The 15,755-nt window shown below is 41.2% G+C and overlaps 1 long non-coding RNA gene across 3 annotated transcripts in view; it reads right to left on the bottom strand.

Annotated features, from left to right (window-relative positions):
• Positions 1-15,755, bottom strand: part of LOC144242532 (uncharacterized) — a 209,614-nt gene that overhangs the window by 126,925 nt on the left and 66,934 nt on the right. The gene's annotated exons all lie outside the window — the stretch shown is intronic.

The raw sequence follows: 15,755 nt of genomic DNA, 5'->3' as shown, positions 1-15,755 counted from the left end.
TGGCCTACCAGTACATGAGAAGATGCTCAATGTCATTAATCATCAGGGAAATGCAAAGTCAGAACCACAATGAATTTACACCTCACACCTGTTAGAATGGCTGAAATCAAAAAGACAAGAGATTACATGTGTTGGTGAGGATGTGGACGAAAGGAAAGCCTTGTGCACTACTGGTGGGATGTNAAAATTAAAAAAAAAAAAAAAAAAAAAGAACTACCAGCAATCACACTTCTGGTTAGGTATCCAAAGGAAATTAAAACAGGATATTTAAGAAATACCTACACCCCCATTTTCATTGTGACCTTATTCACAATAGCCAAGCTATGGAAACGACCTACATGTCCAGAAACAGAACAAAGTTGTGGTGTATATGTACACAAGGAAATATTATTTAGTCATAAGAAGGAAATCCTGCCATTTCTGACAACATGTAATATGGATGTAATGATTTTGCATCACATTTCACTCACCACTGTTACAGTCCCTGGTGTAACATTAGGATTCAACAAATATGTATTAAATAATTACATATATTGCTTTGTGTATCTATACTTTTATGTTAATTTCAAATACTGAATATCACTACATTCATGATAACAATTAGGTCTGAAAATTATAGACTGAAATATTTTTACAGTTGCACATTTGCATACCTCTTTCTACATGGAAAAATATCTGTTCATCTAACAGTACTCCACAAAAGTTCTGAATCTGTTAAATAATTCAGTGATCTGGGAAAGAACAGAGACTATATTCTGGTATTTATCCTGAAGTTCAAGGTGGAGTTGATTTATCAATCCAACCATGTGAATATACAGCATTCATGATGGTAGGGAGACTTCCAAAGAAAGCTAAAAATAGATTGAAAAACTTAGTTTTGGTAAGATCTCAAAGATTATATGGTAATGTATACTTTCAGAGAAATGTTTTGCCATCACTGTGAGCACAGGTAATACAGTGACTGACTTAGAAATGACTGCGTGAGCTTAATTCTTGTTCCTAGATGAAAAATTTTAATACAATTCTAATTTTCTAAGGGAAAACTATGATAAAACACAATTTATTATATAATATATATATATATGCATATATATGTATACCCAAATACAAATATATTTGCCTTAAGTTAGAGGTTGACTTTTCATGTTTCTAAGCTTTACAATAAGGTCCATTTAGGTAAGACGTAGTCCCCAGTCACTTCACTATGACTCATTTACTTCAGAGTCAGCTTTCCAGAAACACTGTTCCATTACCAGAGGTATGCAAGTGGAACTGAAGTGTTATCAGGACAGGATTCCTTTTCTGAGTTGGTGAAAAACAGCAATTTCCCTAAGATTCTTGGGTTTTACTATCATTATCTAGCTCCTTGAGGGCAGGTTCTGTGTCTCATTACTTAAGAGCCTTTTACATTCTGGACACACAGTAGGACTTTAAAAAGCACCTGTCAGAATCAGCAAAATGTATGTTTGTGTGAGTCACCTTGTGATTATGTCATGAGAGAGCACTTTAAAATCTGTCCATGTGCTGTTCTTTTTTTTTCTGTACTACCTGCTATTCAGCAGAGACCTCCATTGCCTAGGGAAGAATTAGGATGTTAGAGGTAGAAAGCATAGAGAACGGAAGTGTCACTCTTCAGTATCTGACTTCCAAAACAGTCACTTGAAGCCTGTTTCAAAGACAGTGCTCTTGAAAGTCCCAGTGTTTCAGTGAAAACTGAAATGTTAAAGAGGTTTAAAATAGTTGAAAAGGGATTTTGTGTCAAAAAGAGAGCCCTAAAGAAAGAGAGCATAAAATGTATTCACAAGGAGACAGATTAGAAGAAACAAGAGATGAAAAGCTAAAGGACGCCACCCAATTGGAAAAATTAAGGTTTCTCTGTCTAGGAGGCGAGAGAGAGGGCATTAGAGGGACAGCCAGGAGGAGGATGACAGAAAGACGCAAAGCTCAGGTAGGATCTCCTACCTATCCTTTGCCTGAGCCTTGAGAAAGCCCATGTGGTGCCCACAGCCACCCTTTGTCAATCCAGGGAGTACCAGTGGGTTCACTTCCCCCTATAATGTTAGTTTTTCTTCCCTTTGCCAAAGGGTAGGAGCCTTTCACCAAGTTGCCTGAACACTGCATGCATATCCCCTGCCCAGCAGAAGTGTTGTCAACTACCATTGGTTTGCAAGCTTAGGAGTTCCTCAGGTAAGACTGTAAGGACACAAGTCTAAACGTCTAAACCAAACTGACTCCATGACAGGCTTTAAGTTTCCCCTCTAAACTAGAAGGCCTGAGTTTGGCTTCCCCAAAACTATCAGGCAGTTACACATTGCCCAAGGCAGGAGAAACCACCCTTGCAACACCCAATCAAGAAAGGCCAGCGACCACCCTCCACATTGTTAAGGGAGAGGCCTGGACATAGAAACTATAGATAGGACCTTGTTACCTAATGTTAAAGTTAACCCATTAGTCGCAGAACAAGACCCTAGGCTCGCTCTATGATTGGTTGAATTTAAAGGTACTCTAAATGTTGTAATCGGATCCCGCCAAAAGTAACGAATACTCTAGACAATGTGTATGGTTAAACCCGCTGTCAATGATGTTGAATAATTATGATTGGATCACTGTTCCCCTGCCACAACTTCTGTAACTCCCCCGTCACAAACCCCATAAAAACCCTACTCTGCCTTTGCTCGGGGCTCTCAGCACGGATCCACTGTGTTGGTGAGGTCTGGGAGCCCGAGCTCGAGCCCGTAATAAAGCCCTTTGCCTTTGCATGCGTGACTCGGTCTCCCCAGTGGTCTCTGGTCATTGAGGATACTGCGATCTGGGTATAACAAGACTCAAAAGTGGCCCCCAAACATGGAAGGTAAGGAGAGACCAAAGAGGCAGACCACTTCATATCAGTAAGTGGCAGATTTCACAAGCAAGGGAACTTACATACAAAGCTCATCTCAGGTGACCACAAGGCGAGCAGATCTCCACAACTGCCCACCAGAATCAAGTTTATAGGTGATGAGGGACCATAACGCAAGCTGAGGGCCGAGCACAAGCTAGCACCTCCCCTCCCAGGTGGAATATGTGTGATATTCCCCAGGCACTCCTGGCTGCCCAGGAAGAAAGGAAAGGAAAGGAAACAAATGGTTAACTGTTGGAGATCACATCACAGTCATGCAGGAGCTGAGTCTCTATCAGTTTACAAATATCTGAGTAAATTATAAGCAAAAGACAATCTTTAGACTCCGTTTCCTAGAGCCCCAACATCACCCTCCCCTCCATAGTGACGTGGGGCACAAAAGCAAGAAGGAAATGACAGGTAAAATTAAATGTGTCTATTACTTGCAGCCCATTGACAAATACTTGAGGCAAATACCGAGTACAGCATTTCTCCAGGAACCCCCTACTGTCATGTTAATGTCTTACTAGGAGTAGAACAACCTTAGCTTGAAAGCAGCAAGGCCCCTGGCATTTTGAGTCCTCTTTAGCACATCAAAGTCCTTCTGGAGGCTCCCTTTTGTTTTTATCTCCCCCAACTCCATAGTATATAACTAGTCCCTCCTCACAACCCCAGTGCAGCTCTTACTGCCCACTGGTCCTGTTCCCGTGCTTTAACTAAATCACCTTTTTGGCACCAGAGACATTTCAAGAATTCTTTCGTGGCCATCAGCTCCAAACCCCCTCACTCCAGAACCCCATCATATGGAAGCCTTAATGGGGTCCAGGCATGTACAGAGTCCAGACGGTCTCAATGATACATTACTCTCTCAAGGCTGCATCCTTGAAACAACTCCTGATGGGAGAATGGTGAGTAGAATATACATTCCAAGGGCAAAGTGAGTGAGGAGTCTCTGATTATCCAGGTCCAGCACTCAAGTCCACTGGCAGTCATGTCCTCCTAAATGAATTCCTCCGGCAACTTCAATGCAGAATTTTATTCAAGCTACAAAATACCCTATGTTTATAATGCCCTCCTCCATGGCCCAAGCAATCCTACGCCTCTAAAATAATGCTAGAACTCTGAATTCTCAGAAAGAGCAATGTGAAAGAGGAAGTACCCAGCTCTGGGAGTCGCACCGGCCTCACTGGATGACAGTCACAGCGAGGAAATGGCAGCGTTTGCACAGCTCCTGCCATGAGAAATGAAAACTGGTTTATCTTCTGCTACTATTGGCTCATGTTGGAAATGAGGCTGCTGGTATTGACCAGACCTCACAATATTCCAGATCAGACTGATATTCCCCACACAGATTGCTCATAAGGAAAAACATATTCCTGCCTTTTCGAAAGAGATTTCAGATGAAAACATTTTGGATGATTGTTAAAAGGCTCTTCCTATGGGCCTTGAAGATCCAAGACTTACATAATAAAGAGGGCTAAGAACAGGAGTTACAATTGAGTTTGGCCCTGAGACAAAGAGCCTAATTTAGAGTTAAGGGCAGATATCCACCCCCACCCAATTGTTTCTGCTTGGAGCACTACTCCCCATCCAAGGCATTTGTTATCAGTATTTGGAGTGACTTATTCTGGCCTTGAATATGCTGATTGCTCCCTGTGAAGGAACCTATTGAGGAACTTCTTATTTTGTGAGTATGAGAGCAAACATTTCCTGAAAGACCTGTTTGACCCCTGCTCACAAAGAAGTAACTTCACCCTTTTTAATGCTAAAAACTTTGTCTTGTATGCTAAAGATGCCTTCCTTCCCCATAGGATAAGCATCTAAATTACCTACCTCAATCACTATTGATAAAGGTTATGCAGAAGTCTTCTACAAATCTATGTTCTGGGAAATTCTTACATATCTAAGAAGTTTGTCATCAGAAATCACTGTCTAAGGCAAATGGCACTTCTGTGCCATCCCTGAAACACTTAATTATAAAATAAAGTTGAGCCCTAGTCAGAGTGGAGATGCCTGCCTGGTGACCAGGAAGAATCTCGTGGCCTCTCTTATCCCTCCCTCGCCGATACCGTCCATCCTTCAGGGACCCCTGGACCCGGCCAGAGCTGGCCTCCGACAACCCAGCACATATACTTGGATCACTAGAACCAGTTTGAGATTCCTCCTTGCTCCAAACCAGGACAGGATGAAATGACCCACACCACATTGTTATTTGGATACAAACATTTCCAAGTCTAGAAAACTATAATTTCTAAAGATCTACAATTCTATCATGTTTTATATAAAATTATAAGAACAGTAAAAATACTTTTTCTTTCTTATTTTTAATTCCTGTGTAGGGAATATACAGTGTTCTGTTAGTTTCAGGGTTATAATACAGTGATTCAACAACTCCATATATTATTCAGTGCTCATCAAGATAAGTGTGTTCTTAACCCCCATCACCTACGTCACCCATCCCCCCACGACCTCCTCTCTAGTAACTATCTGTTTGTTCTCTATAGTTAAGAGTCTGTTTCTTGGTTTGTCTCCCTCTTTCTCTTTTTTCCCCTTCGATCATTTGTTTTTGTTTCTTAAGTTCCACACATGAGTGAAATCATGTGGTATTGGTCTTTCCCTGACTGGGTTCAATCAATATCATACATAAAAGGGTGGGGGACTCTAAATAATAAAAAGGTCTCATTGGTTAAGAGAATTTATGTCAGAACTGGTCAGAATATCAGAGCTCATCTTATGCACCAACCATCTCACTTTGTAAGTCATGAATCTTGAGCTTTGGAGAGGTCAATCGATTTTCCTAAGGTCCAGTGGAAAAAGCAAGACAAATTCAAGAATCTACTCCTCCCTGCCACTTACGAACTGAATGTTGAAAACTCTGCTTTGTTTCTTTGCATCTTGCTTTATCCTCAACTATATAAACAGGCGAATCGCAGTCCTTGCTTACCATATTAACCCTAACCTGCTACCTAAAAATAAAACCTATTACTAAAGAAACTAGGTTCTTTTGAGATTAATTGGTGAGATTTTTTCCTTTGCAAAACAGTCTCTATCTCTGTTCTCCCTTCTGGGGTGACATTTCCTTTGGTTTCCCATAAGCAACTCCCTTTAACTCTGGTTCACATTTGCTTTTTTTCATGGTTCCATATGAGGTCACTCCAGCACCCCATCTGTCTCCAATTAACCTCTAGGCTGTTTTCCTGAACATTATTTTGAATGACTTAATGACTTTAATTTCTGATACTGGCATAGTAGGATTCAACTGATTCAGCTTAAAACGTAAGTCAATTTGCAGCATAACATAAATAGGTATATGTCACTTATTAAGTGACCTTGTGTGCATTATATTTTCTTCACAAATATGTAGACATACTTATTATTTTATGTTTTAAAATACAGCATCTAGGGCTCAGTGGTTAAGCATCTGACTCTGGCTCGAGTCCCATATCCAGTGAGCTAGTGCCCGCTTTGGGTGAGCTCTAGCCACACTTTAGATGAACATGAACCCCACATCAGGTGAGCATGAGCCATGCTTCATGTGAGCTTGAACCCTGCTTTGGGTAAAGAACATGAGCCCCCAGTGAGCCCTGCTTCTCTTTCTCTCTTCTTTTCTCTCTCTGTCCTCTCTTTCTCAATCTGCCCCTCATTCACTTGTACCCTCTCTCTCAAAAAATAGAAATATAAAAGAAAACTAAACTAAACTAAAATATAGCATCTAGTGAATAGAATAAAGTACCTGCTGAATACTATTTTGGAGAGTGAGGTCTGAAATCCAAGTGTCTCTGATTCAGAACCCCATGTTCTTTTTACTAAGCCATACTCTCTTCAGAAAAATTGCTGTTTGCCACTTCTATCTCTAGAGAATGAAAATTCACAGAGGCTGAATATGGTCATACGTAAGCTTCCAGTTTGGGGGAGTGAGAGTCCAATCACCATGCCAGCCTACACTTCTCATTAGGAATAAGACAGGAGGCCCTGTGTAGCGCTCAACACTACCAATCTGTCTTTAACAGAGACAGAGAGCCATAGGCATGCGGCTTAGGAACTCACTGAGGCTTGACAGAAAAGGAATGAAAGGTGTCACATACAGGTACACGGAGGTTGGAGAGAAAATTTCAAGGCGGGCCTTCCACCACGATAAAAGTTGGCAGAGGGGAGCTGAATCAGGCCACTGTGGACCTAGGGGTGAGCCTTAGAAAGAAATGACCTGACCTGGCAGCAATCTCCTGATTGCTTCCTCAGTGGCTCAGAATGGATCTGAATACAAAACGGACCTTGCTCTGTAAGACAGGAAATGATGCTGAGAACCCTAAGGAACTGTACTTTCTGACGTAACCAGTGACTTCAGAGAGCTTTAGGAGGAATATCTGTGTTGGGGGGAGGCCCAGTGGGGAGCTGGGTGGGAGGGCTCCTGCACAGTCCACATCCTACCTGACATCTGATGGTCTCTGAAGGCACCCATTGTATGATGATTTCCGACAGGACGGGATTCCAAGGACTGATTCAGAAAGAATGAGAGGGCACTTTTGTGACCTATAATCCCACCATCTCTCTCTGCTCCTTCCTGAAATCTAACTTCGTATGTCCTATTGATCAAAGGAAACACAAAAGAGTAGAAAACTGCCTTTAAAGAGATGCATTCTCATTAAATCATGTCGGCCACCATTGGGGGGTGGGGGGGAGTTTGTTTCAGTTGGAGCAGTCCTGAGAAAGAACCTATGCGTTTTCGCAGGCTGTACAACTGACTCACAATTCTCATTCTGGACCTTACGTTTCTCTCAGACCATAAGATCAAAGTGGAGTTTATCATGCACTCTCAATGCATCATGCATATAAACAAATCTAAGAGAGGAAATATTTTCTTTTCCCTCAAGGAGATTTAAAATCTAGAGTTAAATTTTAAGATATAGTTCCTCCCAGTCTTTGAATTAGTGACTGGGCTCCCCCAACTGGAGCTTCACAGTATTTCAAGGTCTCTTTGGTGACTGTCATGATTTAAACCCATGTACAAATAAAGTATTTGATTTTTCTTTATAATCTTCATAAACAAAAGGACCTCATTAGGGGATCTCAAGGCTCTTTATTTTTCCATTCTTCTTCTTTTCTTTGATTTACTGTATGATTGATACATTTATCTTTTAATAAGTATTTTCTGAGTACCGCTATGTACTAGACCCTATGTGAAACTGGGTTAAGAGCACAAATGGAAAATTTTTCCAATTTTGCACATGCAATTATGAACAAGACTTTGAGAAATTAAAGAGAGTCCCAAGGAAGGACTCTGGGGACTGCACCTCGAGAACAATAGTTGAACTAATTATAAATGTAATTACAAACTAATTACCACATTTAAACAAATTACAAATGTTTAGTCTGAATGAGAAAGGGCTGAGATTATAATTCTTTACATATTAGAAGGCGCCTTAGGCAGAAGAGGGCGTAGAATTGTTGTACAGCAGGGATTCTCAACCTGGGCACTACTGGTGTCTCTGGCTAGATGCATTCTTTGCTGTAAAGGGATGTCCTGTGTATTATAGGATGTCTGGTAGCATCCCTGGCCTCTACTCATTAGCTACCAGTGGCATCCAGTTAAGAAATTAAAAAATGTCTTCAGACATTGCCAAGTGTCTGCAAGGGGCAAATATCCCAACTGATAACCACGGCTCTGGAATCTACAGTGGTGATTTCTCCAAAGGGATTTCCAAAATGGGTATTAAATTAGGAGAATTCTACATACCCTCTTACCAAAATGGCTCCATTTTCATATGGGAGGGGGAATGCTGGAGAGATCTTGAGCTCAGATCAGTTTCAAGTGAAAAAAGATCCAAAAACCAACATTCTTTTTGAATGTTTATTTACTTTTGAGAGACAGACAGGGACAGAGTGTGAGTGGGGAGGGCAGAGAGACAGGGAGACATAGAATTCAAAGCAGGCTCCAGGCCCTGAGCTTTCAGCACAGGGCTTGATGCAGGGCTTAATGCAGGGTTCAATGCAGAGCTCAATGCAGAGCTCAATGCAGGGCTCAAACTGAACCCTGAGATCATGACCTAAGCCCCAGTCACTTAACTGACTGAGTCACCCAGGCACCCCACCAATATTTGAATATAAGTGCAATAGTAAGGTTCATGATGCAAGAGGCCTCCCTTCTCTGGAGAAATTGGACTGAAGCTTGGAAATATCATGAGGAGAATCCGTAGAAAGATTCTGTGTAACAAGTAGGTGTTGAGAGGTATCATTTCTAAGGTCACTCTAATTGTGATTCCTCGTTATGTTGATATATGGCTTTATAACCCAGAGACAGAAATCATGGCCACACAGAATATCATTCATCGATTAGCTATAAATTTGATCAGCTGTTCCCTTTAAGAATTTGAAGACATTTGTGGCCATAATTTAAATTGTACCATTTATTTTTTGTAAATCATCTAAAATGCTTAATTATTTTCAGAATTTATGATTAGAATGCACCTGCCTTTCCTTCCTGTTATGTAAAATAGTGAAGATTATTTTATACTTTTTTTCTGCCTCAGAATATATACTGAAATTATAGAAAAAATAGAACTGTGCTCACTGACCACTGGATAGTGGTTGTTTTGGGTCATCAGTTCTACGCATGTCTTCGTTAGAATGCATTTTAATATCTTATTGTGCTAATTATAATATTATTTCAGAACATTCAGTTAAACATTTTCATAGACCTTCCAATGGAGAAATATCTTTGTCCATCCGGCAACAGTCCAAACACCCCTACCTTTCATGCAGATTATTATTCTGTATTTTTGGAAACCACCCTAATCCAAAAGCTATTTCTAAGAGGTGAAAAGTTTCTCAACATTTCAGCATTTCCCCCAGGTCAGAGAAGTCACAAAGAAACAAAAGCATAGGGATGCCTTTAAATCATGTGTTACTTTGAACCATGATTATTGTTAGAAGACTTCTCAGAATGGCCGAAAAATGAGCCATTTTAAACTGGTAATTAGAAGATTATCTGCATACCAGTATTTTTTTTTTAATTCATTTTAAGCCCCAGAGGGCTTTTGAATGGTCGAGTAGCCCCATTACTGAATTTTGTAAGGCTTCAGTTATTAGATAATTTTTTAAATTAAAAAGACACTAGAGAGCTCCACTGATCAAACCTATATTAGTTCCCCAGATTGTTTCCAAGCCTGAGAGGTTAACTCATTTAGGCTGGCTTTTCTCAAGTCCAAAATGGCTATTTCTAATTTTTTTTTTAATTTAAGAAAGGCCATTCCTTGGAAAGTACAGATGAAGTCTAAATGAAACCTTTGAAGTCTGTCTCCTTATTCCCATTCCTACACCATAATGTACGTGTAGAAGCCACTACCAAAAGTGTTATTCCCACTGATTTATTTCATAAGGACTTCCTTGTTTCCAGGATACTGAGTACACTGGGAATACTCAAATTAAACTTAATGCTTCGCAAAATAGTTTCTGAATATAAAAAGCACTGGAATGAAATTAAAGTCACGGCACCTTGATTTTCATTCCTCTTTTATCATCATTGAATTGTGTGATTCTGAACAAACCGTGCTCTCCTTCTAGGACTCAGCTTCTCCACCTTAATATCAGATGGCTCTTACTTTCTTTTATTTTTTAAAGTAGGCTCTGTGCTCAACGTGGGGCTTGAACTCATAACCCTGAGATTCGAGTCAGGATGCTCCACTGATGAAACCAGCTAGGTAGTCCCTACATTTAGATGAGGTTAGAGGATTCCATATTCTATGAGCAAACTAGGAGACAGAATAAACTGTGTGTTTTAGGAATAAGTAGCACAATTATATCTCCATTCTGAGGAAATGTGCTACAGTTAACTCATTCACTGAACTCACGTGTTCTTCCATTGACTGAAGATACAAAAGAAACAATTGGAACCTTAAAAAAAAAAAGTCAAGAAAAAACAGAGTGGAAACTCTGTTTGAAATTAGTTCTTTGTTACTTGGCTAAGGTTATTGGATGCTTAATAGATGCTTCCCACTGTGGCTGGGCTACAGAGCTGGGCTTTCTTCAGGGGATTCAGACCGATCTCCCAAGGCCAAGCCAAACACTCTGCTCTTATTCCCCAAAGACTTCCTGACTGAGAGTGGTGTGTTGTATGAATTAATTTATATCTGTGCCCATTGTTACAATAAAAACAAATTTTCTGATAAAGGGCAACCTATGAATTCAGCATAATTTAGAATTCCAGATACAGGTATAAAGAAGAGGAATTCTCATGCACATGTGCACACACACATTTCTCCAAACTTGCTTTTGTATCCTTATAAATATGTTGCTGAATGCTTCAGGTAAAAATAAACTCATTGTCTGACAAAAGCACATAGAAGTTTGAATAAAATGAAGCGATAGCGAGTTCATCAAAATTGATGTGGGGGCTACATCACTGGTCCAGCTCCACAGAAACTGACTAGGTTTTGTGTCTTTTCCTTAAACTCAGCTATACTTCATTGGCATAGGGGGATAAACTTCTGAATTAGCAAATCTGATTTTTATAAAAAGGCTTGAAAGATGCTTGCAGTGCTCTGACTCACCCTGTAAGAGAGCCACTCATTCTATGGCCACATTCCTCGCAGCAAACCGAAAGCGTAAGGTCCACTTCAAGGCTTGAGAGGGCACGCCATGATAATTGAGTACGTACTGTGCACATATGTCTAAGCGCTTTTCATGTATTACCTCATTTAGTATTGACAACAATTGTGATGGTTAATTTCATGTATCAACTTGACTGGTCTAAGAGACGCTCTGATAGCTGATAAAACACTATTTCTGGATGTGCTTGTGAGGGTGCCCCTAGAAGAGATTAGCTTTTTTCTTAAAGTTTATTTATTTTGAGAGTGGGGTAGGGGCAGGGAGAGAGAGAGCTCCACGCTCAGCATGAAGCCTGATGCAGGGTTTGATCCCACAAACCGTGAGATCATAACCTGAGACAAACTCAAGAGCTGGATACTTAACCAAGTGAGCCACCCAGGCACCCTAAGGAGATTAGCTTTTCAATCAGTAGACTAAGTAAAGAACATAGTCCTCACCAACTTAGGAGTCATCCAATCTAGACAGAAGAGAGAGATGGAGAAGGGCCAAATCCCCCTTTGCTTGAGCTGAGACATCAATCTTCTTCTGTCCTTGGACTCTGGCGCTCCTGGTTCATGGGCTTTTGGACTCAGACCAGGACTTACACCATGGGCCCCTCAATTCTCAGACCTTCAGACTCAGACTGAATCACACCACGTTGTTTCCTGGTTTTCCAGCTTTCAGAGGGCAAATCACAGACCGTAGGATTTTTTGATCTCCATAACCACATGGGGAATTCCAATAATAAACCTCATCTTAAGGGCACCGTGGAGGAAGGGGGCTCAGTCCATTAAACGTCCAACTCTGGATTTCGGATCAAGTCATGATCTCACAGTTTGTGAGTTCGAGCTCTGGGTCAGTCTCTGTGCAGATAGCGTGGTGTCTGCTTGGTATTTTCTCTCACTCCCTCTCTCTCTCTGACCCTCCCCTCAAGCTCTCTCTCTAAATAAATGAATAAACTTTGGAAAAATAAAAAAGAATCTTCTTGTATCTTTTTTTTTTTTTTTAATGTTTTATTTATTTCTAGGAGAGAGAGACAGCATGAGCAGGGGAGGGTCAGAAAGAGAGGGAGTCACAGACTGAAACAGGCTCCAGGCTCCGAGCTGGCAGTCAGCACAGAGCCCGACGTGGGGCTCGAACCCACAAACCGCGAGATCATGACCTAAGCAAAAGTCGGAAAGTCGGATGCTTAACCGACTAAGCCACCCAGGCGCCCCAATTCTTGTGTCTATCTTTATACCCTATTGATTCTATTTCTTTGTAACCTCTAACACAACAACCTTATTAAGTAAAATCAATTATTAACTCCAATTTGTAGATCAAGAAATATAGGTACATGGAGGTTCAATAATGTGCCTTTGGTCACACAATAAAGGTCACAAAAAGGATTCAAGTTCCAGCATTCTTACTCCACATTTCCTCTTTCTTGACCAATGACAATAATAACAAAACAACACTAACAACTAATATTACTATTAATCCTTGGCATGCATCTATTACATGGCATGCACTGTGTTACATCTTTTCTCACTCAATCTTCACTTTTTTCTTTGAAACTAAGGGTTAGTATTCCCATTATACAGATTCTGAGAGGTTAACTAAACAGCCTGATGTCGCACAGCTGCAAATGAGACAACCTGAGTCTCGGCTTCTGCCTTTTTTTTTTTTCCCTAAAGTTTATTTATGGGGGGGGGAGGGGAATAAGTGAGGGAGGGTCAGAGAGAGCGAGGGAGAGAGGATCTCAAGCAAGCTCTGCACTGCCACTGCAGAGCGCAATGCAGGGCTCAAACTCACAAAACTATGAGATCATGACCTGAGCCGAAACCAAGAGTCAGACATTCAACCAACTGAGCCACCAATGTGCCCTAAGCCTCTGCCTTTTAAAGCGTTATCTGCCTATTTTATGAGGATCTGAGGAGTGCTATGTTCTACGGCTTTAAGAAAATCGAGGGATGGTGGATATAATCTCAGGTGGCTAACAGCTAATCGACCTACAGAATATGGATCAACTCAGCATAAAATAATACCAAGGGAAAGAAGCTGAGATAGAACTTCAGCAACTTCATACTTCAGAAAAATTCAGTTCTGCTCCTAAACACAAGTAGAGCCATTCTCCAGCCATGCCTCACTCCACACACCAGGGAGGACCTGACTACCAAAAGCCCCTGCCCTCTCTCTAGACCATGTTTTGGTTATCTACAACTCCAGCATTCCTTACCCAAATGATCTTCAGCCCGGGATCCAACCTTCCCAGGGCTAGCCACCTGAACAATGTGTATACTCAGGGTTTGGCCATGGGCAGTGATTTAAGAGGTAGAAATAAAGCTTAGAGGTCTGCCTTTGTGTGTCTGCCTTAGGTGTCTGCCAAGCTGGGGTGTCTGTCTTTGTGTGGAAAGCACCTGGAGAAACAAACAGAAATATGGCAAGCTATGGTCTAGGGGCTGCAGGCCCCTAAACCATCTAGGATAATCTGAGGTTATATCCATCCAGGTAAGAGGACAGAACATATTTTATGTAACCGTTTATAAGTCTGATTCATAACTCTGAACAACCTATGGTCTCTAGGTTTCCATTCACACTCTTGCCCTGAGGCTAGAAGTACAAAGGACAGATCCAAACAAGCTCATTTCTTATCTGTTCCCTTCCAACAGAGGCAAGTCTGCTGTTATGATCTCACAGTATTTAATTAATAGTGGTTAACAAACTTACTCTTTGGCTCTGCTGAGGAAACTTGCCTGTAAGTCTCATTAAATCTCAGGTAAAGAGGACTTCCCATATCTCACTCCTCAGTCCCCGCTAAGGACAAGGAAAAAAACCCAACACCTTGTGTTGTGTAGGAATTGCCATTTACACTACATGTTAGTGTTTACTTCATTGAAAACAGCTGTTTCATCGATTCATTTCAATGTTCATTAGCCTGACATGTAAGATTATGGTGTGCTGCCTACATGATGCCAGGACCGCCGGATGATTTAGTCAAACTGAGTCCAACAAGCAGACGATTTTTTTCTTTGGAAGAAAAATTAGCACATTTTTGTTTGGTTGCTTGTTTTCTTTTATTGTTTATTTTTTTTAACTATCAATTCTATTAAATCAATAGGGAAATCTGTCATCCTCACTCTCATTCTCTCCACTGAAGCCAATATAATTCATGTAGCAATTAAAACATAAATCCAGGTACAAAGTCAAGCTATTAGTCAGTCAATGTCGGTTCCAGTACTTATCTGCAGCAAGCATCTAAGCTGATATTCCATACTGATAAGACGTCTGCATGGGAATGATACGTAGCATGGGTCAGAATGCCAAAGCCAACAGACACACAAAATGTACTGGAATGAATGTGGCCTCTAAGGAATCTTGATGGAGGCTAGCTAGGCTGGATTTACCAAGTCTTGATAACTACAGTCCCCTCTTATTCTAACGTGTAAGTTCACAGAATCCAAAATGTCTCCTCTCACATTCCTATGAGCTCCCAACACTCCTTTACTGGTTAAGCACAGGAAGAGGTGAGATAAAGCCTTATAACCATTTGTGCCATCATTTGATGTCCAGGGCTCTCCTGCCTCAACCCACTTCCTGCTTGGAAAGAAGGGACAGGATGTCATATGTTGCAGGAGATATAGAAACAGACTTGGAGACACAGGATCCAGTTGCTTAGATATGTAAAAGTCCCATCTCTGACAACTACACAGCGGCATATTAATAAATTGAGCATCTAACTGAAGCCCATGTGAGAATAAATCTGATTCATTTCTGTGGGTGGCTGCGAGAAGCAATAGAGTGCGACGGGAAATCATTAAAGAGGTAGATTCAGCAGCCTTGGAGAAAGTGCCTGCTGACTTTGGGGACGGCGCCTCAGAGAAGTGACGCTGCTCCATTCAAAGACAGAGATTCCAAGTTACTTTCCAAACTAACCTGCAAGTCAGTTGGGTCACAGCACAAATTTGGAAGGCCGGATGCAAGGAGTGAATTTTCCTGATCGTTTCCCCTTCCTAAGCAGCATTCTCTCCCAGGATTGCTTTGTTAGGACACAGTAGATCACAGTTTGTGGTAGGTAAGGCCGCAGCCCAAGTTAAACGATTTCATTAGGCACATGCTGACTTAGCCCAGATTGTTCCCTTCGGGTCCTGGATCCTACATGGAATTGAATCATCCTCCATCATAATCACCGGATGCATCAGAAGCAGCTGTTGCCTCCTCCCCAATGCTCGTGCCAGACAGCAGACAGCCTGAGGGGCCCATCATCTGACAATGATACGCTTCATTTCAGCGTGCATTCCTGTGCATTCCACCG

Source organism: Crocuta crocuta, unplaced genomic scaffold (assembly GCF_008692635.1).
Source record: "Crocuta crocuta isolate KB4526 unplaced genomic scaffold, BGI_CrCroc_1.0 scaffold384, whole genome shotgun sequence".
NCBI lineage: Eukaryota > Metazoa > Chordata > Mammalia > Carnivora > Hyaenidae > Crocuta > Crocuta crocuta.
Note: the sequence above shows the minus strand (reverse complement) of the source record. Positions and strands in the feature narration are given on the sequence as shown.